We start from the raw sequence: 19,793 nt of genomic DNA on the forward strand, positions 1-19,793 counted from the left end.
TCTAAAGTAAATCGAAAGAGCACATGTAGAATTATTAGTGTTATCCAATAAAAATATTAAAGAAATATAGCAAACTCCCCGGCGGGGAATCGAACCCCGGTCTCCCGCGTGACAGGCGGGGATACTGACCACTATACTACCGAGGACAGTTAAGCTTGCCGAAAGCCGGGATCGAACCAGGGACCTTTAGATCTTCAGTCTAACGCTCTCCCAACTGAGCTATTTCGGCACGCCTAGGAGAAATCGGAAAGCAGCTTTACCAGAATGAAATTGGAAAGAATCAGCAAGATGTTATTTGTTCATAAAAGGACGAGAGAAGATACATCTAATAAAGAATTGTGTTACTCAGCGAATGTGGTTTGTCAAGATTTCTAAAGTCAATCGAAAGCGCACAGGTAGAATTATTAGTGTTATCCAATAAAAATAAAAAGATTATTGATATATCGCAAACTCCCCGGCGGGGAATCGAAACCCGGTCTCCCGCGTGACAGGCGGGGATACTGACCACTATACTAACGAGGACAGTTACGCTTGCCGAAAACCGGGATCGAACCAGGGACCTTTAGATCTTCAGTCTAACGCTCTCCCAACTGAGCTATTTCGGCACGCCTAGGAGAAATCGGAAAGCAGCTTTACCAGAATGAAATTGGAAAGAATCAGCAAGATGTTATTTGTTCATAAAAGGACGAGAGAAGATACATCTAATAAAGAATTGTGTTACTCAGCGAATGTGGTTTGTCAAGATTTCTAAAGTCAATCGAAAGCGCACATGTAGAATTATTAGTGTTATCCAATAAAAATATTAAAGAAATATAGCAAACTCGACGGCGAGGAATCGAATCCCGGTCTCCCGCGTGACAGGCGGGGATACTGACCACTATACTACCGAAGACAGTTACGCTTACCGAAACCCGGGATCGAACCAGGGACCTTTAGATCTTCAGTCTAACGCTCTCCCAACTGAGCTATTTCGGCACCCCTATTAGAAATCGGAAAGCAGCTTTACCAGAATGAAATTAGAAAGAATCAGCAAGATGTTATTTGTTCATAAAAGGACGAGAGAAGATACATCTAAGGAAGAATTGTGTTACTCAGCGAATGTGATTTGTCAAGATTTCTAAAGTAAATCGAAAGAGCACATGTAGAATTATTAGTGTTATCCAATAAAAATAAAAATAAAAATAAGAAGATTAATGTTATATCGCAAACTCCCCGTCGGGGAATCGAACCCCGGTCTCCCGCGTGACAGGCGGTTATACTGACCACTATACTAACGAGGACAGTTACGCTTGCCGAAACCCGGGATCGAACCAGGGACCTTTAGATCTTCAGTCTAACGCTCTCCCAACTGAGCTATTTCGGCACGCCTAGGAGAAATCGGAAAGCAGCTTTACCAGAATGAAACTGGAAAGAATCAGCAAGATGTTATTTGTTCATAAAAGGACTAGAGAATATACATCTAATTAAGAATTGTGTTACTCAGCGAATGTGGTTTGTCGAGATTTCTAAAGTCAATCGAAAGCGCACATGTAGAATTATTAGTGTTATCTAATAAAAATAAAAAGATTAATGTTATATCGCAAACTCCCCGCCGGGGAATCGAACCCCGGTCTCCCGCGTGACAGGCGGGGATACTGACCACTATACTACCGAGGACAGTTACGCTTGCCGAAACCCGGGATCGAAATAGGGACCGTTAGATCTTCAGTCTAACACTCTCCCAACTGAGCTATTTCCGCACGCCTAGGAGAAATCGGAAAGCAGCTTTATGAGAATGAAACTGGAAAGAATCAGCAAGAGGTTATTTGTTCATAAAAGGACGAGAGAAGATTCATCTAAGGAAGAATTGTGTTACTCAGCGAATGTGATTTGTCAAGATTTCTAAAGTAAATCGAAAGAGCACATGTAGAATTATTAGTGTTATCCAATAAAAATAAAAATAAAAAGATTAATGTTATATCGCAAACTCCCCGTCGGGGAATCGAACCCCGGTCTCCCGCGTGACAGGCAGGGATACTGACCACTATACTACCGAGGACAGTTACGCTTGCCGTAACCCGTGATCGAACCAGGGAACTTTAGATCTTCAGTCTAACGCTCTCCCAACTGAGCTATTTCGGCACGCCTAGGAGAAATCGGAAAGCAGCTTTACCAGAATGAAATTGGAAAGAATCAGCAAGATGTTATTTGTTCATAAAAGGACGAGAGAAGATACATCTAATAAAGAATTGTGTTACTCAGCGAATGTGGTTTGTCAAGATTTCTAAAGTCAATCGAAAGCGCACATGTAGAATTATTAGTGTTATCCAATAAAAATAAAAAGATTAAAGAAATATAGCAAACTCGACGGCGGGGAATCGAACCCCGGTCTCCCGCGTGACAGGCGGGGATACTGACCACTATACTAACGAGGACAGTTACGCTTGCCGAAAACCGGGATCGAACCAGGGACCTTTAGATCTTCAGTCTAACGCTCTCCCAACTGAGCTATTTCGGCACGCCTAGGAGAAATCGGAAAGCAGCTTTACCAGAATGAAATTGGAAAGAATCAGCAAGATGTTATTTGTTCATAAAAGGACGAGAGAAGATACATCTAATAAAGAATTGTGTTACTCAGCGAATGTGGTTTGTCAAGATTTCTAAAGTCAATCGAAAGCGCACATGTAGAATTATTAGTGTTATCCAATAAAAATATTAAAGAAATATAGCAAACTCGACGGCGGGGAATCGAATCCCGGTCTCCCGCGTGACAGGCGGGGATACTGACCACTATACTACCGAAGACAGTTACGCTTGCCGAAACCCGGGATCGAACCAGGGACCTTTAGATCTTCAGTCTAACGCTCTCCCAACTGAGCTATTTCGGCACCCCTGTTAGAAATGGGAAAGCAGCTTTACCAGAATGAAATTGGAAAGAATCAGCAAGATGTTATTTGTTCATAAAAGGACGAGAGAAGATACATCTAATAAAGAATTGTGTTACTCAGCGAATGTGGTTTGTCAAGATTTCTAAAGTCAATCGAAAGCGCACATGTAGAATTATTAGTGTTATCCAATAAAAATAAAAAGATTAAAGAAATATAGCAAACTCGACGGCGGGGAATCGAACTCCGGTCTCCCGCGTGACAGGCGGGGATACTGACCACTATACTAACGAGGACAGTTACGCTTGCCGAAAACCGGGATCGAACCAGGGACCTTTAGATCTTCAGTCTAACGCTCTCCCAACTGAGCTATTTCGGCACGCCTAGGAGAAATCGGAAAGCAGCTTTACCAGAATGAAATTGGAAAGAATCAGCAAGATGTTATTTGTTCATAAAAGGACGAGAGAAGATACATCTAATAAAGAATTGTGTTACTCAGCGAATGTGGTTTGTCAAGATTTCTAAAGTCAATCGAAAGCGCACATGTAGAATTATTAGTGTTATCCAATAAAAATATTAAAGAAATATAGCAAACTCGACGGCGGGGAATCGAATCCCGGTCTCCCGCGTGACAGGCGGGGATACTGACCACTATACTACCGAAGACAGTTACGCTTGCCGAAACCCGGGATCGAACCAGGGACCTTTAGATCTTCAGTCTAACGCTCTCCCAACTGAGCTATTTCGGCACCCCTGTTAGAAATGGGAAAGCAGCTTTACCAGAATGAAATTGGAAAGAATCAGCAAGATGTTATTTGTTCATAAAAGGACGAGAGAAGATACATCTAATAAAGAATTGTGTTACTCAGCGAATGTGGTTTGTCAAGATTTCTAAAGTCAATCGAAAGCGCACATGTAGAATTATTAGTGTTATCCAATAAAAATAAAAAGATTAAAGAAATATAGCAAACTCGACGGCGGGGAATCGAACCCCGGCCTCCCTCGTGACAGGCGGGGATACTGACCACTATACTACCGAGGACAGTTACGCTTGCCGAAACCCGGGATCGAACCAGGGACCTTTAGATCTTCAGTCTATCGCTCTCCCAACTGAGCTATTTCGGCACGCCTAGGAGAAATCGGAAAGCAGTTTTACCAGAATGAAATTGGAAAGAATCAGCAAAATGTTATTTGTTCATAAAAGGACGAGAGATGATACATCTAATAAAGAATTGTGTTACTCAGCGAATGTGGTTTGTCAAGATTTCTAAAGTCAATCGAAAGCGCACATGTAGAATTATTAGTGTTATCCAATAAAAATCAAAAGATTAAAGAAATATAGCAAACTCGACGGCGGGGAATCGAACCCCGGTCTCCCGCGTGACAGGCGGGGATACTGACCACTATACTACCGAAGACAGTTACGCTTGCCGACACCCGGGATCGAACCAAGGACATTTAGATCTTCAGTCTAACGCTCTCCCAACCGAGCTATTTCGGCACGCCTAGGAGAAATCGGAAAGCAGCTTTATGAGAATGAAACTGGAAAGAATCTGCAAGATGTTATTTGTTCATAAAACTACGAGAGAAGATACATCTAAGGAAGAATTGTGTTACTCAGCGAATGTGGTTTGTCAAGATTTCTAAAGTCAATCGAAAGCGCACATGTAGAATTATTAGTGTTATCCAATAAAAATAAAAAGATTAAAGAGATATAGCAAACTCGACGGCGGGGAATCGAACCCCGGTCTCCCGCGTGACAGGCGGGGATACTGACCACTATACTACCGAAGACAGTTACGCTTGCCGACACCCGGGATAGAACCAGGGACCTTTAGATCTTCAGTCTAACGCTGTCCCAGCTGAGCTATTTCGGCACGCATAGGAGAAATCGGAAAGCAGCTTTACCAGAATGAAACTGGAAAGAATCAGCAAGATGTTATTTGTTCATAAAAGGACGAGAGAAGATACATCTAAGGAAGAATTGTGTTACTCAGCGAATGTGGTTTGTCAAGAATTCTAAAGTCAATCGAAAGAGCACATGTAGAATTATTAGTGTTATCCAATAAAAATAAAAAGATTAATGTTAAATCGCAAACTCCCCGGCGGGGAATCGAATCCCGGTCTCCCGCGTGACAGGCGGGGATACTGACCACTATACTATCGAGGACAGTTACGCTTGCCGAAACCCGGGATCGAACCAGGGACCTTTAGATCTTCAGTCTAACGCTCTCCCAACTGAGCTATTTCGGCCCGCCTAGGAGAGATCCGAAGCAGCTTTACCAGAATGAAATTGGAAAGAATCAGCAAGATGTTATTTGTTCATAAAAGGACGAGAGAAGATACATCTAAGGAAAATTGTGTTACTCAGCGAATGTGGTTTGTCAAGATTTCTAAAGTCAATCGAAAGAGCACATGTAGAATTATTAGTGTTATCCAATAAAAATAAAAAGATTAATGTTGTATCGCAAACGCCCCGGAGGGGAATCGAGCCCCGGTCTCCCGCGTGACAGGCGGGGATACTGACCACTATACTACCGAGGACAGTTACGCTTGCCGAAACCCGGGATCGAACCAGGGACCTTTAAATCTTCAGTCTAACGCTCTCCCATCTGAGCTATTTCGGCACTATTAGGAGAAATCGGAAAGCAGCTTTACCAGAATGAAACTGGAAAGAATCAGCAAGATGTTATTTGTTCATAAAAGGACGAGAGAAGATACATCTAAGGAAGAATTGTGTTACTCAGCGAATGTGGTTTGTCAAGATTTCTAAAGTCAATCGAAAGCGCACATGTAGAATTATTAGTGTTATCCAATAAAAATAAAAAGATTAAAGAAATATAGCAAACTCCCCGGCGGGGAATCGAACCCCGGTCTCCCGCGTGACAGGCGGGGATACTGACCACTATACTACCGAGGACAGTTACGCTTGCCGAAACCCGGGACCTTTAGATCTTCAGTCTAAAGCTCTCCCAACTGAGCTATTTCGGCACGCCTAGGAGTAATCGGAAAGCAGCTTTACCAGAATGAAATTGGAAAGAATCAGCAAGATGTTATTTGTTCATAAAAGGACGAGAGAAGATACATCTAATAAAGAATTGTGTTACTCAGCGAATGTGGTTTGTCAAGATTTCTAAAGTCAATCGAAAGCGCACATGTAGGATTATTAGTGTTATCCAATAGAAATAAAAAGGTTAATGTTATATCGCAAACTCCCCGTCGGGGAATCAAACCCCGGTCTCCCGCGTGACAGGCGGGGATACTGACCACTATACTACCGAGGACAGTTACGCTTGCCGAAACCCGGGATCGAACCAGGGACCTTTAGATCTTCAGTCTAACGCTCTCCCAACTGAGCTATTTCGGCACGCCTAGGAGAAATCGGAAAGCAGCTTTATCAGAATGAAACTGGAAAGAATCAGCAAGATGTTATTTGTTCATAAAGGGACGAGAGAAGATACATCTAAGGAAGAATTGTGTTACTCAGCGAATGTGGTTTGTCAAGATTTCTAAAGTCAATCGAAAGAGCACATGTATAATTATTATTGTTATCCAATAAAAATAAAAAGATTAATGTTATATCGCAAACGCTCCGGCGGGTAATCGAACCCCGGTGTCCCGCGTGACAGGCGGGGATACTGACCACTATACTACCGAAGACAGTTACGCTTGCCGAAACCCGGGATCGAACCAGGGACCTTTAGATCTTCAGTCTAACGCTCTCCCAACTGAGCTATTTCGGCACGCCAAGAAGAAATCGGAAAGCAGCTTTATCAGAATGAAACTGGAAAGAATCAGCAAGATGTTATTTGTTCATAAAAGGACGAGAGAAGATACATCTAATAAAGAATTGTGTTACTCAGCGAATGTGGTTTGTCAAGATTTCTAAAGTCAATCGAAAGCGCACATGTAGAATTATTAGTGTTATCCAATAAAAATATTAAAGAAATATCGCAAACTCCCCGGCGGGGAATCGAACCCCGGTCTCCCGCGTGACAGGCGGGGATACTGACCACTATACTACCGAGGACAGTTAAGCTTGCCGAAACCCGGGATCGAACCAGGGACCTTTAGATCTTCAGTCTAACGCTCTCCCAACTGAGCTATTTCGGCACGCCTAGGAGAAATCGGAAAGCAGCTTTACCAGAATGAAATTGGAAAGAATCAGCAAATTGTTATTTGTTCATAAAAGGACGAGAGAAGATACATCTAAGGAAGAATTGTGTTACTCAGCGAATGTGGTTTGTCAAGATTTCTAAAGTCAATCGAAAGCGCACATGTAGAATTATTAGTGTTATCCAATAAAAATAAAAAGATTAAAGAAACATAGGAAACTCGACGGGGGGGAATCGAACCCCGGTCTCCCGCGTGACAGGCGGGGATACTGACCACTATACTACCGAGGACAGTTACGCTTGCCGAAACCAGGGATCGAACCAGTTACCTTTAGATTTTCAGTCTAACGCTCTCCCAACTGAGCTACTTCGGCACGCCTAGGAGAAATCGGAAAGCAGCTTTACCAGAATGAAATTGGAAAGAAGCAGCAAGATGTTATTTGTTCATAAAAGGACGAGAGAAGATACATCTAATAAAGAATTGTGTTACTCAGCGAATGTGGTTTGTGAAGATTTCTAAAGTCAATCGAAAGCGCACATGTAGAATTATTAGTGTTATCCAATAAAAACAAAAAGATTAAAGAAATATAGCAAACTCCCCGGCGGGGAATCGAACCCCGGTCTCCTGCGTGACAGGCGGGGATACTGACCACTATACTACCTAGGACAGTTACGCTTGCCGAAACCCGGGATCGAACCAGGGACCTTTACATCTTCAGTCTAACGCTCTCCCAACTGAGCTATTTCGGCACGCCTAGGAGAAATCGGAAAGCAGCTTTACCAGAATGAAACTGGAAAGAATCAGCAAGATGTTATTTGTTCATAAAAGGACGAGAGAAGATACATCTAAGGAAGAATTGTGTTACTCAGCGAATGTGGTTTGTCAAGATTTCTAAAGTCAATCGAAAGCGCACATGTAGAATTATTAGTGTTATCCAATAAAAATAAAAAGATTAAAGAGATATAGCAAACTCGACGGCGGGGAATCGAACCCCGGTCTCCCGCGTGACTGGCGGGGATACTGACCACTATACTACCGAAGACAGTTACGCTTGCCGACACCCGGGATAGAACCAGGGACCTTTAGATCTTCAGTCTAACGCTGTCCCAGCTGAGCTATTTCGGCACGCATAGGAGAAATCGGAAAGCAGCTTTACCAGAATGAAACTGGAAAGAATCAGCAAGATGTTATTTGTTCATAAAAGGACGAGAGAAGATACATCTAAGGAAGAATTGTGTTACTCAGCGAATGTGGTTTGTCAAGATTTCTAAAGTCAATCGAAAGAGCACATGTAGAATTATTAGTGTTATCCAATAAAAATAAAAAGATTAATGTTAAATCGCAAACTCCCCGGCGGGGAATCGAATCCCGGTCTCCCGCGTGACAGGCGGGGATACTGACCACTATACTATCGAGGACAGTTACGCTTGCCGAAACCCGGGATCGAACCAGGGACCTTTAGATCTTCAGTCTAACGCTCTCCCAACTGAGCTATTTCGGCCCGCCTAGGAGAGATCCGAAGCAGCTTTACCAGAATGAAATTGGAAAGAATCAGCAAGATGTTATTTGTTCATAAAAGGACGAGAGAAGATACATCTAAGGAAAATTGTGTTACTCAGCGAATGTGGTTTGTCAAGATTTCTAAAGTCAATCGAAAGAGCACATGTAGAATTATTAGTGTTATCCAATAAAAATAAAAAGATTAATGTTGTATCGCAAACGCCCCGGAGGGGAATCGAACCCCGGTCTCCCGCGTGACAGGCGGGGATACGGACCACTATACTACCGAGGACAGCTACGCTTGCCGAAACCCGGGATCGAACCAGGGACCTTTAAATCTTCAGTCTAACGCTCTCCCATCTGAGCTATTTCGGCACTATTAGGAGAAATCGGAAAGCAGCTTTACCAGAATGAAACTGGAAAGAATCAGCAAGATGTTATTTGTTCATAAAAGGACGAGAGAAGATACATCTAAGGAAGAATTGTGTTACTCAGCGAATGTGGTTTGTCAAGATTTCTAAAGTCAATCGAAAGCGCACATGTAGAATTATTAGTGTTATCCAATAAAAATAAAAAGATTAAAGAAATATAGCAAACTCCCCGGCGGGGAATCGAACCCCGGTCTCCCGCGTGACAGGCGGGGATACTGACCACTATACTACCGAGGACAGTTACGCTTGCCGAAACCCGGGACCTTTAGATCTTCAGTCTAAAGCTCTCCCAACTGAGCTATTTCGGCACGCCTAGGAGTAATCGGAAAGCAGCTTTACCAGAATGAAATTGGAAAGAATCAGCAAGATGTTATTTGTTCATAAAAGGACGAGAGAAGATACATCTAATAAAGAATTGTGTTACTCAGCGAATGTGGTTTGTCAAGATTTCTAAAGTCAATCGAAAGCGCACATGTAGGATTATTAGTGTTATCCAATAAAAATAAAAAGGTTAATGTTATATCGCAAACTCCCCGGCGGGGAATCGAACCCCGGTCTCCCGCGTGACAGGCGGGGATACTGACCACTATACTACCGAGGACAGTTACGCTTGCCGAAACCCGGGATCGAACCAGGGACCTTTAGATCTTCAGTCTAACGCTCTCCCAACTGAGCTATTTCGGCACGCCTAGGAGAAATCGGAAAGCAGCTTTATCAGAATGAAACTGGAAAGAATCAGCAAGATGTTATTTGTTCATAAAGGGACGAGAGAAGATACATCTAAGGAAGAATTGTGTTACTCAGCGAATGTGGTTTGTCAAGATTTCTAAAGTCAATCGAAAGAGCACATGTATAATTATTATTGTTATCCAATAAAAATAAAAAGATTAATGTTATATCGCAAACGCTCCGGCGGGTAATCGAACCCCGGTGTCCCGCGTGACAGGCGGGGATACTGACCACTATACTACCGAAGACAGTTACGCTTGCCGAAACCCGGGATCGAACCAGGGACCTTTAGATCTTCAGTCTAACGCTCTCCCAACTGAGCTATTTCGGCACGCCAAGGAGAAATCGGAAAGCAGCTTTACCAGAATGAAATTGGAAAGAAGCAGCAAGATGTTATTTGTTCATAAAAGGACGAGAGAAGATACATCTAATAAAGAATTGTGTTACTCAGCGAATGTGGTTTGTGAAGATTTCTAAAGTCAATCGAAAGCGCACATGTAGAATTATTAGTGTTATCCAATAAAAACAAAAAGATTAAAGAAATATAGCAAACTCCCCGGCGGGGAATCGAACCCCGGTCTCCTGCGTGACAGGCGGGGATACTGACCACTATACTACCTAGGACAGTTACGCTTGCCGAAACCCGGGATCGAACCAGGGACCTTTACATCTTCAGTCTAACGCTCTCCCAACTGAGCTATTTCGGCACGCCTAGGAGAAATCGGAAAGCAGCTTTACCAGAATGAAACTGGAAAGAATCAGCAAGATGTTATTTGTTCATAAAAGGACGAGAGAAGATACATCTAAGGAAGAATTGTGTTACTCAGCGAATGTGGTTTGTCAAGATTTCTAAAGTCAATCGAAAGCGCACATGTAGAATTATTAATGTAATCCAATAAAAATAAAAAGATTAAAGAAATATAGCAAACTCCCCGGCGGGGAATCGAACCCCGGTCTCCCACGTGACAGGCGGGGATACTGACCACTATACTACCGAGGACAGTTACGCTTGCCGAAACCCGGGATCGAACCAGGGACCTTTAGATCTTCAGTCTAACGCTCTCCCAACTGAGCTATTTCGGCACGCCTAGGAGAAATCTGAAAGCAGCTTTACCAGAATGAAATTGGAAAGAATCAGCAAGATGTTATTTGTTCATAAAAGGACGAGAGAAGATACATCTAATAAAGAATTGTGTTACTCAGCGAATGTGGTTTGTCAAGATTTCTAAAGTCAATCGAAAGCGCACATGTAGAATTATTAATGTAATCCAATAAAAATAAAAAGATTAAAGAAATATAGCAAACTCCCCGGCGGGGAATCGAACCCCGGTCTCCCGCGTGACAGGCGGGGATACTGACCATTATACTACCGAGGACAGTTACGCTTGCCGAAACCCGGGATCGAACCAGGGACCTTTAGATCTTCAGTCTAACGCTCTCCCAACTGAGCTATTTCGGCACGCCTAGGTGAAATCGGAAAGCAGCTTTATCAGAATGAAACTGGAAAGAATCAGCAAGATGTTATTTGTTCATAAAGGGACGAGAGAAGATACATCTAAGGAAGAATTGTGTTACTCAGCGAATGTGTTTTGTCAAGATTTCTAAAGTTAATCGAAAGAGCACATGTATAATTATTATTGTTATCCAATAAAAATAAAAAGATTAATGTTATATCGCAAACGCTCCGGCGGGTAATCGAACCCCGGTGTCCCGCGTGACAGGCGGGGATACTGACCACTATACTACCGAAGACAGTTACGCTTGCCGAAACCCGGGATCGAACCAGGGACCTTTAGATCTTCAGTCTAACGCTCTCCCAACTGAGCTATTTCGGCACGCCTAGGAGAAATCGGAAAGCAGCTTTATCAGAATGAAACTGAAAAGAATCAGCAAGATGTTATTTGTTCATAAAAGGACGAGAGAAGATACATCTAATAAAGAATTGTGTTACTCAGCGAATGTGGTTTGTCAAGATTTCTAAAGTCAATCGAAAGCGCACATGTAGAATTATTAGTGTTATCCAATAAAATTATTAAAGAAATATCGCAAACTCTCCGGCGGGGAATCGAACCCCGGTCTCCCGCGTGACAGGCGGGGATACTGACCACTATACTACCGAGGACAGTTAAGCTTGCCGAAACCCGGGATCGAACCAGGGACCTTTAGATCTTCAGTCTAACGCTCTCCCAACTGAGCTATTTCGGCACGCCTAGGAGAAATCGGAAAGCAGCTTTACCAGAATGAAATTGGAAAGAATCAGCAAATTGTTATTTGTTCATAAAAGGACGAGAGAAGATACATCTAAGGAAGAATTGTGTTACTCAGCGAATGTGGTTTGTCAAGATTTCTAAAGTCAATCGAAAGCGCACATGTAGAATTATTAGTGTTATCCAATAAAAATAAAAAGATTAAAGAAACATAGGAAACTCGACGGGGGGGAATCGAACCCCGGTCTCCCGCGTGACAGGCGGGGATACTGACCACTATACTACCGAGGACAGTTACGCTTGCCGAAACCCGGGATCGAACCAGGGACCTTTAGATCTTCAGTCTAACGCTCTCCCAACTGAGCTATTTCGGCACGCCTAGGAGAAATCGGAAAGCAGCTTTATCAGAATGAAACTGGAAAGAATCAGCAAGATGTTATTTGTTCATAAAGGGACGAGAGAAGATACATCTAAGGAAGAATTGTGTTACTCAGCGAATGTGGTTTGTCAAGATTTCTAAAGTCAATCGAAAGAGCAAATGTATAATTATTATTGTTATCCAATAAAAATAAAAAGATTAATGTTATATCGCAAACGCTCCGGCGGGTAATCGAACCCCGGTGTCCCGCGTGACAGGCGGGGATACTGACCACTATACTACCGAAGACAGTTACGCTTGCCGAAACCCGGGATCGAACCAGGGACCTTTAGATCTTCAGTCTAACGCTCTCCCAACTGAGCTATTTCGGCACGCCTAGGAGAAATCGGAAAGCAGCTTTATCAGAATGAAACTGGAAAGAATCAGCAAGATGTTATTTGTTCATAAAAGGACGAGAGAAGATACATCTAATAAAGAATTGTGTTACTCAGCGAATGTGGTTTGTCAAGATTTCTAAAGTCAATCGAAAGCGCACATGTAGAATTATTAGTGTTATCCAATAAAAATATTAAAGAAATATCGCAAACTCCCCGGCGGGGAATCGAACCCCGGTCTCCCGCGTGACAGGCGCTGATACTGACCACTATACTACCGAGGACAGTTAAGCTTGCCGAAACCCGGGATCGAACTAGGGACCTTTAGATCTTCAGTCTAACGCTCTCCCAACTGAGCTATTTCGGCACGCCTAGGAGAAATCGGAAAGCAGCTTTACCAGAATGAAATTGGAAAGAATCAGCAAATTGTTATTTGTTCATAAAAGGACGAGAGAAGATACATCTAAGGAAGAATTGTGTTACTCAGCGAATGTGGTTTGTCAAGATTTCTAAAGTCAATCGAAAGCGCACATGTAGAATTATTAGTGTTATCCAATAAAAATAAAAAGATTAAAGAAACATAGGAAACTCGACGGGGGGGAATCGAACCCCGGTCTCCCGCGTGACAGGCGGGGATACTGACCACTATACTACCGAGGACAGTTACGCTTGCCGAAACCAGGGATCGAACCAGTTACCTTTAGATCTTCAGTCTAACGCTCTCCCAACTGAGCTACTTCGGCACGCCTAGGAGAAATCGGAAAGCAGCTTTACCAGAATGAAATTGGAAAGAAGCAGCAAGATGTTATTTGTTCATAAAAGGACGAGAGAAGATACATCTAATAAAGAATTGTGTTACTCAGCGAATGTGGTTTGTGAAGATTTCTAAAGTCAATCGAAAGCGCACATGTAGAATTATTAGTGTTATCCAATAAAAACAAAAAGATTAAAGAAATATAGCAAACTCCCCGGCGGGGAATCGAACCCCGGTCTCCTGCGTGACAGGCGGGGATACTGACCACTATACTACCTAGGACAGTTACGCTTGCCGAAACCCGGGATCGAACCAGGGACCTTTACATCTTCAGTCTAACGCTCTCCCAACTGAGCTATTTCGGCACGCCTAGGAGAAATCGGAAAGCAGCTTTACCAGAATGAAACTGGAAAGAATCAGCAAGATGTTATTTGTTCATAAAAGGACGAGAGAAGATACATCTAAGGAAGAATTGTGTTACTCAGCGAATGTGGTTTGTCAAGATTTCTAAAGTCAATCGAAAGCGCACATGTAGAATTATTAATGTAATCCAATAAAAATAAAAAGATTAAAGAAATATAGCAAACTCCCCGGCGGGGAATCGAACCCCGGTCTCCCACGTGACAGGCGGGGATACTGACCACTATACTACCGAGGACAGTTACGCTTGCCGAAACCCGGGATCGAACCAGGGACCTTTAGATCTTCAGTCTAACGCTCTCCCAACTGAGCTATTTCGGCACGCCTAGGAGAAATCGGAAAGCAGCTTTATCAGAATGAAACTGGAAAGAATCAGCAAGATGTTATTTGTTCATAAAAGGACGAGAGAAGATACATCTAAGGAAGAATTGTGTTACTCAGCGAATGTGGTTTGTCAAGATTTCTAAAGTCAATCGAAAGCGCACATGTAGAATTATTAATGTAATCCAATAAAAATAAAAAGATTAAAGAAATATAGCAAACTCCCCGGCGGGGAATCGAACCCCGGTCTCCCGCGTGACAGGCGGGGATACTGACCACTATACTACCGAGGACAGTTACGCTTGCCGAAACCCGGGATCGAACCAGGGACCTTTAGATCTTCAGTCTAACGCTCTCCCAACTGAGCTATTTCGGCACGCCTAGGAGAAATCGGAAAGCAGCTTTATCAGAATGAAACTGGAAAGAATCAGCAAGATGTTATTTGTTCATAAAGGGACGAGAGAAGATACATCTAAGGAAGAATTGTGTTACTCAGCGAATGTGTTTTGTCAAGATTTCTAAAGTCAATCGAAAGCGCACATGTAGAATTATTAGTGTTATCCAATAAAAACAAAAAGATTAAAGAAATATAGCGAACTCCCCGGCGGGGAATCGAACCCCGGTCTCCCGCGTGACAGGTGGGGATACTGACCACTATACTACCTAGGACAGTTACGCTTGCCGAAACCCGGGATCGAACCAGGGACCTTTACATCTTCAGTCTAACGCTCTCCCAACTGAGCTATTTCGGCACGCCTAGGAGAAATCGGAAAGCAGCTTTACCAGAATGAAATTGGAAAGAATCAGCAAGATGTTATTTGTTCATAAAAGGACGAGAGAAGATGCATCTAATAAAGAATTGTGTTACTCAGCGAATGTGGTTTGTCAAGATTTCTAAAGTCAATCGAAAGCGCACATGTAGAATTATTAGTGTTATCCAATAAAAATAAAAAGATTAAAGAAATATAGCAAACTCCCCGGCGGGTAATCGAACCCCGGTGTCCCGCGTGACAGGCGGGGATACTGACCACTATACTACCGAGGACAGTTCCGATTGCCGAAACCCGGGATCGAACCTTGACCTTTAGATCATCAGTCTAACGCTCGCCCAACTGAGCTATTTCGGCACGCCTAGGAGAAATCGGAAAGCAGCTTTACCAGAATGAAATTGGAAAGAATCAGCAAGATGTTATTTGTTCATAAAAGGACGAGAGAAGATACATCTAAGGAAGAATTGTGTTACTCAGCGAATGTGGTTTGTCAAGATTTCTAAAGTCAATCGAAAGCGCACATGTAGAATTATTAGTGTTATCCAAGAAAAATAAAAAGATTATTGATATATCGCAAACTCCCTGGCGGGGAATCGAACCCCGGTCTCCCGCGTGACAGGCGGGGATACTGACCACTATACTACCGAGGACAGTTAAGCTTGCCGAAAGCCGGGATCGAACCAGGGACCTTTAGATCTTCAGTCTAACGCTCTCCCATCTGAGCTATTTCGGCACGCTTAGGAGAAATCGGAAAGCAGCTGTATCAGAATGAAACTGGAATGAATCAGCAAGATGTTATTTGTTCATAAAAGGACGAGAGAAGATACATCTAAGGAAGAATTGTGTTACTCAGCGAATGTGGTTTGTCAAGATTTCTAAAGTCAATCGAAAGAGCACATGTATAATTATTATTGTTATCCAATAAAAATAAAAAGATTAATGTTATATTGCAAACGCTCCGGCGAGTAATCGAACCCCGGTCTCCCACGTGACAGGCGGGGATACTGACCACTATACTGCCGAGGACAGTTACGCTTGCCGAAACCCGGGATCGAACCAGGGACCTTTAGATCTTCAGTCTAACGCTCTCCCAACTGAGCTATTTCGGCACGCCTAGGAGAAATCGGAAAGCAGCTTTATCAGAATGAAACTGGAAAGAATCAGCAAGATGTTATTTGTTCATAAAAGGACGAGAGAAGATACATCTAAGGAAGAATTGTGTTACTCAGCGAATGTGGTTTGTCAAGATTTCTAAAGTCAATCGAAAGCGCACATGTAGAATTATTAATGTAATCCAATAAAAATAAAAAGATTAAAGAAATATAGCAAACTCCCCGGCGGGGAATCGAACCCCGGTCTCCCGCGTGACAGGCGGGGATACTGACCACTATACTACCGAGGACAGTTACGCTTGCCGAAACCCGGGATCGAACCAGGGACCTTTAGATCTTCAGTCTAACGCTCTCCCAACTGAGCTATTTCGGCACGCCTAGGAGAAATCGGAAAGCAGCTTTATCAGAATGAAACTGGAAAGAATCAGCAAGATGTTTTTTGTTCATAAAAGGACGAGAGAAGATACATCTAAGGAAGAATTGTGTTACTCAGCGAATGTGGTTTGTCAAGATTTCTAAAGTCAATCGAAAGCGCACATGTAGAATTATTAGTGTTATCCAATAAAAACAAAAAGATTAAAGAAATATAGCGAACTCCCCGGCGGGGAATCGAACCCCGGTCTCCCGCGTGACAGGCGGGGATACTGACCACTATACTACCTAGGACAGTTACGCTTGCCCAAACCCGGGACCGAACCAGGGACCTTTACATCTTCAGTCTAACGCTCTCCCAACTGAGCTATTTCGGCACGCCTAGGAGAAATCGGAAAGCAGCTTTACCAGAATGAAATTGGAAAGAATCAGCAAGATGTTATTTGTTCATAAAAGGACGAGAGAAGATGCATCTAATAAAGAATTGTGTTACTCAGCGAATGTGGTTTGTCAAGATTTCTAAAGTCAATCGAAAGCGCACATGTAGAATTATTAGTGTTATCCAATAAAAATAAAAAGATTAAAGAAATATAGCAAACTCCCCGGCGGGTAATCGAACCCCGGTGACCCGCGTGACAGGCGGGGATACTGACCACTATACTACCGAGGACAGTTCCGATTGCCGAAACCCGGGATCGAACCTTGACCTTTAGATCTTCAGTCTAACGCTCGCCCAACTGAGCTATTTCGGCACGCCTAGGAGAAATCGGAAAGCAGCTTTACCAGAATGAAATTGGAAAGAATCAGCAAGATGTTATTTGTTCATAAAAGGACGAGAGAAGATACATCTAAGGAAGAATTGTGTTACTCAGCGAATGTGGTTTGTCAAGATTTCTAAAGTCAATCGAAAGCGCACATGTAGAATTATTAGTGTTATCCAAGAAAAATAAAAAGATTATTGATATATCGCAAACTCCCCGGCGGGGAATCGAACTCCGGTCTCCCGCGTGACAGGCGGGGATACTGACCACTATACTACCGAGGACAGTTAAGCTTGCCGAAAGCCGGGATCGAACCAGGGACCTTTAGATCTTCAGTCTAACGCTCTCCCATCTGAGCTATTTCGGCACGCTTAGGAGAAATCGGAAAGAAGCTTTATCAGAATGAAACTGGAAAGAATCAGCAAGATGTTATTTGTTCATAAAAGGACGAGAGAAGATACATCTAAGGAAGAATTGTGTTACTCAGCGAATGTGGTTTGTCAAGATTTCTAAAGTGAATCGAAAGAGCACATTTAGAATTATTAGTGTTATCCAATAAAAATAAAAAGATCAACGTTATATCGCAAATTCCCCGGCGGAGAATCGAATCCCGGTCTCCCGCGTGACAGGCGGGGATACTGACCACTATACTACCGAGTACAGTTACGCTTGCCGAAACCCGGGATCGAACCAGGGACCTTTAGATCTTCAGTCTAACGCTCTCCCAACTGAGCTATTTCGGCAAGCCTAGGAGAAATCGGAAAGCAGCTTTACCAGAATGAAATTGGAAAGAATCAGCAAGATGTTATTTGTTCATAAAAGGACGAGAGAAGATACATCTAATAAAGAATTGTGTTACTCAGCGAATGTGGTTTGTGAAGATTTCTAAAGTCAATCGAAAGCGCACATGTAGAATTAATAGTGTTATCCAATAAAAACAAAAAGATTAAAGAAATATAGCAAACTCCCCGGCGGGGAATCGAACCCCGGTCTCCCACGTGACAGGCGGGGATACTGACCACTATACTGCCGAGGACAGTTACGCTTGCCGAAACCCGGGATCGAACCAGGGACCTTTAGATCTTCAGTCTAACGCTCTCCCAACTGAGCTATTTCGGCACGCCTAGGAGAAATCGGAAAGCAGCTTTATCAGAATGAAACTGGAAAGAATCAGCAAGATGTTATTTGTTCATAAAAGGACGAGAGAAGATACATCTAAGGAAGAATTGTGTTACTCAGCGAATGTGGTTTGTCAAGATTTCTAAAGTCAATCGAAAGCGCACATGTAGAATTATTAATGTAATCCAATAAAAATAAAAAGATTAAAGAAATATAGCAAACTCCCCGGCGGGGAATCGAACCCCGGTCTCCCGCGTGACAGGCGGGGATACTGACCACTATACTACCGAGGACAGTTACGCTTGCCGAAACCCGGGATCGAACCAGGGACCTTTAGATCTTCAGTCTAACGCTCTCCCAACTGAGCTATTTCGGCACGCCTAGGAGAAATCGGAAAGCAGCTTTATCAGAATGAAACTGGAAAGAATCAGCAAGATGTTTTTTGTTCATAAAAGGACGAGAGAAGATACATCTAAGGAAGAATTGTGTTACTCAGCGAATGTGGTTTGTCAAGATTTCTAAAGTCAATCGAAAGCGCACATGTAGAATTATTAGTGTTATCCAATAAAAACAAAAAGATTAAAGAAATATAGCGAACTCCCCGGCGGGGAATCGAACCCCGGTCTCCCGCGTGACAGGCGGGGATACTGACCACTATACTACCTAGGACAGTTACGCTTGCCCAAACCCGGGACCGAACCAGGGACCTTTACATCTTCAGTCTAACGCTCTCCCAACTGAGCTATTTCGGCACGCCTAGGAGAAATCGGAAAGCAGCTTTACCAGAATGAAATTGGAAAGAATCAGCAAGATGTTATTTGTTCATAAAAGGACGAGAGAAGATGCATCTAATAAAGAATTGTGTTACTCAGCGAATGTGGTTTGTCAAGATTTCTAAAGTCAATCGAAAGCGCACATGTAGAATTATTAGTGTTATCCAATAAAAATAAAAAGATTAAAGAAATATAGCAAACTCCCCGGCGGGTAATCGAACCCCGGTGACCCGCGTGACAGGCGGGGATACTGACCACTATACTACCGAGGACAGTTCCGATTGCCGAAACCCGGGATCGAACCTTGACCTTTAGATCTTCAGTCTAACGCTCGCCCAACTGAGCTATTTCGGCACGCCTAGGAGAAATCGGAAAGCAGCTTTACCAGAATGAAATTGGAAAGAATCAGCAAGATGTTATTTGTTCATAAAAGGACGAGAGAAGATACATCTAAGGAAGAATTGTGTTACTCAGCGAATGTGGTTTGTCAAGATTTCTAAAGTCAATCGAAAGCGCACATGTAGAATTATTAGTGTTATCCAAGAAAAATAAAAAGATTATTGATATATCGCAAACTCCCCGGCGGGGAATCGAACTCCGGTCTCCCGCGTGACAGGCGGGGATACTGACCACTATACTACCGAGGACAGTTAAGCTTGCCGAAAGCCGGGATCGAACCAGGGACCTTTAGATCTTCAGTCTAACGCTCTCCCATCTGAGCTATTTCGGCACGCTTAGGAGAAATCGGAAAGAAGCTTTATCAGAATGAAACTGGAAAGAATCAGCAAGAT

General features: G+C 43.0%; 33 non-coding genes across 33 annotated transcripts; all 33 read right to left on the reverse strand.

Annotated features, from left to right (window-relative positions):
* Positions 1 to 74: 74 nt before the first annotated feature.
* On the reverse strand, positions 75 to 146 carry Trnad-guc (transfer RNA aspartic acid (anticodon GUC)). Its single transcript has one exon. It is a non-coding gene; the product is annotated as a tRNA-Asp (tRNA).
* A 756-nt stretch (positions 147 to 902) lies between these two features.
* Positions 903 to 975, reverse strand: Trnaf-gaa (transfer RNA phenylalanine (anticodon GAA)). Its single transcript has one exon. It is a non-coding gene; the product is annotated as a tRNA-Phe (tRNA).
* A 315-nt stretch (positions 976 to 1,290) lies between these two features.
* On the reverse strand, positions 1,291 to 1,363 carry Trnaf-gaa (transfer RNA phenylalanine (anticodon GAA)). The gene has a single exon. It is a non-coding gene; the product is annotated as a tRNA-Phe (tRNA).
* A 1,431-nt stretch (positions 1,364 to 2,794) lies between these two features.
* Trnaf-gaa (transfer RNA phenylalanine (anticodon GAA)) lies at positions 2,795 to 2,867 on the reverse strand. Its single transcript has one exon. It is a non-coding gene; the product is annotated as a tRNA-Phe (tRNA).
* A 673-nt stretch (positions 2,868 to 3,540) lies between these two features.
* Positions 3,541 to 3,613, reverse strand: Trnaf-gaa (transfer RNA phenylalanine (anticodon GAA)). Its single transcript has one exon. It is a non-coding gene; the product is annotated as a tRNA-Phe (tRNA).
* Positions 3,614 to 5,044: 1,431 nt separating this feature from the next.
* On the reverse strand, positions 5,045 to 5,117 carry Trnaf-gaa (transfer RNA phenylalanine (anticodon GAA)). Its single transcript has one exon. It is a non-coding gene; the product is annotated as a tRNA-Phe (tRNA).
* A 595-nt stretch (positions 5,118 to 5,712) lies between these two features.
* On the reverse strand, positions 5,713 to 5,784 carry Trnad-guc (transfer RNA aspartic acid (anticodon GUC)). The gene has a single exon. It is a non-coding gene; the product is annotated as a tRNA-Asp (tRNA).
* Positions 5,785 to 6,158: 374 nt separating this feature from the next.
* On the reverse strand, positions 6,159 to 6,231 carry Trnaf-gaa (transfer RNA phenylalanine (anticodon GAA)). The gene has a single exon. It is a non-coding gene; the product is annotated as a tRNA-Phe (tRNA).
* Positions 6,232 to 6,534: 303 nt separating this feature from the next.
* Positions 6,535 to 6,607, reverse strand: Trnaf-gaa (transfer RNA phenylalanine (anticodon GAA)). Its single transcript has one exon. It is a non-coding gene; the product is annotated as a tRNA-Phe (tRNA).
* A 215-nt stretch (positions 6,608 to 6,822) lies between these two features.
* On the reverse strand, positions 6,823 to 6,894 carry Trnad-guc (transfer RNA aspartic acid (anticodon GUC)). The gene has a single exon. It is a non-coding gene; the product is annotated as a tRNA-Asp (tRNA).
* Positions 6,895 to 6,904: 10 nt separating this feature from the next.
* On the reverse strand, positions 6,905 to 6,977 carry Trnaf-gaa (transfer RNA phenylalanine (anticodon GAA)). Its single transcript has one exon. It is a non-coding gene; the product is annotated as a tRNA-Phe (tRNA).
* Positions 6,978 to 8,408: 1,431 nt separating this feature from the next.
* Positions 8,409 to 8,481, reverse strand: Trnaf-gaa (transfer RNA phenylalanine (anticodon GAA)). Its single transcript has one exon. It is a non-coding gene; the product is annotated as a tRNA-Phe (tRNA).
* A 595-nt stretch (positions 8,482 to 9,076) lies between these two features.
* Trnad-guc (transfer RNA aspartic acid (anticodon GUC)) lies at positions 9,077 to 9,148 on the reverse strand. Its single transcript has one exon. It is a non-coding gene; the product is annotated as a tRNA-Asp (tRNA).
* Positions 9,149 to 9,440: 292 nt separating this feature from the next.
* Positions 9,441 to 9,512, reverse strand: Trnad-guc (transfer RNA aspartic acid (anticodon GUC)). The gene has a single exon. It is a non-coding gene; the product is annotated as a tRNA-Asp (tRNA).
* Positions 9,513 to 9,522: 10 nt separating this feature from the next.
* Positions 9,523 to 9,595, reverse strand: Trnaf-gaa (transfer RNA phenylalanine (anticodon GAA)). The gene has a single exon. It is a non-coding gene; the product is annotated as a tRNA-Phe (tRNA).
* Positions 9,596 to 9,898: 303 nt separating this feature from the next.
* Positions 9,899 to 9,971, reverse strand: Trnaf-gaa (transfer RNA phenylalanine (anticodon GAA)). The gene has a single exon. It is a non-coding gene; the product is annotated as a tRNA-Phe (tRNA).
* Positions 9,972 to 10,650: 679 nt separating this feature from the next.
* Positions 10,651 to 10,723, reverse strand: Trnaf-gaa (transfer RNA phenylalanine (anticodon GAA)). The gene has a single exon. It is a non-coding gene; the product is annotated as a tRNA-Phe (tRNA).
* A 303-nt stretch (positions 10,724 to 11,026) lies between these two features.
* Positions 11,027 to 11,099, reverse strand: Trnaf-gaa (transfer RNA phenylalanine (anticodon GAA)). Its single transcript has one exon. It is a non-coding gene; the product is annotated as a tRNA-Phe (tRNA).
* Positions 11,100 to 11,402: 303 nt separating this feature from the next.
* Trnaf-gaa (transfer RNA phenylalanine (anticodon GAA)) lies at positions 11,403 to 11,475 on the reverse strand. Its single transcript has one exon. It is a non-coding gene; the product is annotated as a tRNA-Phe (tRNA).
* A 297-nt stretch (positions 11,476 to 11,772) lies between these two features.
* On the reverse strand, positions 11,773 to 11,845 carry Trnaf-gaa (transfer RNA phenylalanine (anticodon GAA)). Its single transcript has one exon. It is a non-coding gene; the product is annotated as a tRNA-Phe (tRNA).
* Positions 11,846 to 12,148: 303 nt separating this feature from the next.
* Positions 12,149 to 12,221, reverse strand: Trnaf-gaa (transfer RNA phenylalanine (anticodon GAA)). Its single transcript has one exon. It is a non-coding gene; the product is annotated as a tRNA-Phe (tRNA).
* A 303-nt stretch (positions 12,222 to 12,524) lies between these two features.
* On the reverse strand, positions 12,525 to 12,597 carry Trnaf-gaa (transfer RNA phenylalanine (anticodon GAA)). The gene has a single exon. It is a non-coding gene; the product is annotated as a tRNA-Phe (tRNA).
* A 1,425-nt stretch (positions 12,598 to 14,022) lies between these two features.
* Positions 14,023 to 14,095, reverse strand: Trnaf-gaa (transfer RNA phenylalanine (anticodon GAA)). Its single transcript has one exon. It is a non-coding gene; the product is annotated as a tRNA-Phe (tRNA).
* A 221-nt stretch (positions 14,096 to 14,316) lies between these two features.
* Positions 14,317 to 14,388, reverse strand: Trnad-guc (transfer RNA aspartic acid (anticodon GUC)). Its single transcript has one exon. It is a non-coding gene; the product is annotated as a tRNA-Asp (tRNA).
* A 10-nt stretch (positions 14,389 to 14,398) lies between these two features.
* Positions 14,399 to 14,471, reverse strand: Trnaf-gaa (transfer RNA phenylalanine (anticodon GAA)). Its single transcript has one exon. It is a non-coding gene; the product is annotated as a tRNA-Phe (tRNA).
* Positions 14,472 to 15,150: 679 nt separating this feature from the next.
* Trnai-gau (transfer RNA isoleucine (anticodon GAU)) lies at positions 15,151 to 15,222 on the reverse strand. The gene has a single exon. It is a non-coding gene; the product is annotated as a tRNA-Ile (tRNA).
* A 679-nt stretch (positions 15,223 to 15,901) lies between these two features.
* Positions 15,902 to 15,974, reverse strand: Trnaf-gaa (transfer RNA phenylalanine (anticodon GAA)). Its single transcript has one exon. It is a non-coding gene; the product is annotated as a tRNA-Phe (tRNA).
* A 221-nt stretch (positions 15,975 to 16,195) lies between these two features.
* Trnad-guc (transfer RNA aspartic acid (anticodon GUC)) lies at positions 16,196 to 16,267 on the reverse strand. The gene has a single exon. It is a non-coding gene; the product is annotated as a tRNA-Asp (tRNA).
* A 10-nt stretch (positions 16,268 to 16,277) lies between these two features.
* Trnaf-gaa (transfer RNA phenylalanine (anticodon GAA)) lies at positions 16,278 to 16,350 on the reverse strand. The gene has a single exon. It is a non-coding gene; the product is annotated as a tRNA-Phe (tRNA).
* A 1,430-nt stretch (positions 16,351 to 17,780) lies between these two features.
* On the reverse strand, positions 17,781 to 17,853 carry Trnaf-gaa (transfer RNA phenylalanine (anticodon GAA)). The gene has a single exon. It is a non-coding gene; the product is annotated as a tRNA-Phe (tRNA).
* Positions 17,854 to 18,156: 303 nt separating this feature from the next.
* Trnaf-gaa (transfer RNA phenylalanine (anticodon GAA)) lies at positions 18,157 to 18,229 on the reverse strand. The gene has a single exon. It is a non-coding gene; the product is annotated as a tRNA-Phe (tRNA).
* Positions 18,230 to 18,450: 221 nt separating this feature from the next.
* On the reverse strand, positions 18,451 to 18,522 carry Trnad-guc (transfer RNA aspartic acid (anticodon GUC)). Its single transcript has one exon. It is a non-coding gene; the product is annotated as a tRNA-Asp (tRNA).
* A 10-nt stretch (positions 18,523 to 18,532) lies between these two features.
* Trnaf-gaa (transfer RNA phenylalanine (anticodon GAA)) lies at positions 18,533 to 18,605 on the reverse strand. The gene has a single exon. It is a non-coding gene; the product is annotated as a tRNA-Phe (tRNA).
* Between the last annotated feature and the right edge of the window lie 1,188 nt (positions 18,606 to 19,793).

Source organism: Argiope bruennichi, chromosome 7 (genome assembly GCF_947563725.1).
Source record: "Argiope bruennichi chromosome 7, qqArgBrue1.1, whole genome shotgun sequence".
Taxonomy (NCBI): domain Eukaryota; kingdom Metazoa; phylum Arthropoda; class Arachnida; order Araneae; family Araneidae; genus Argiope; species Argiope bruennichi.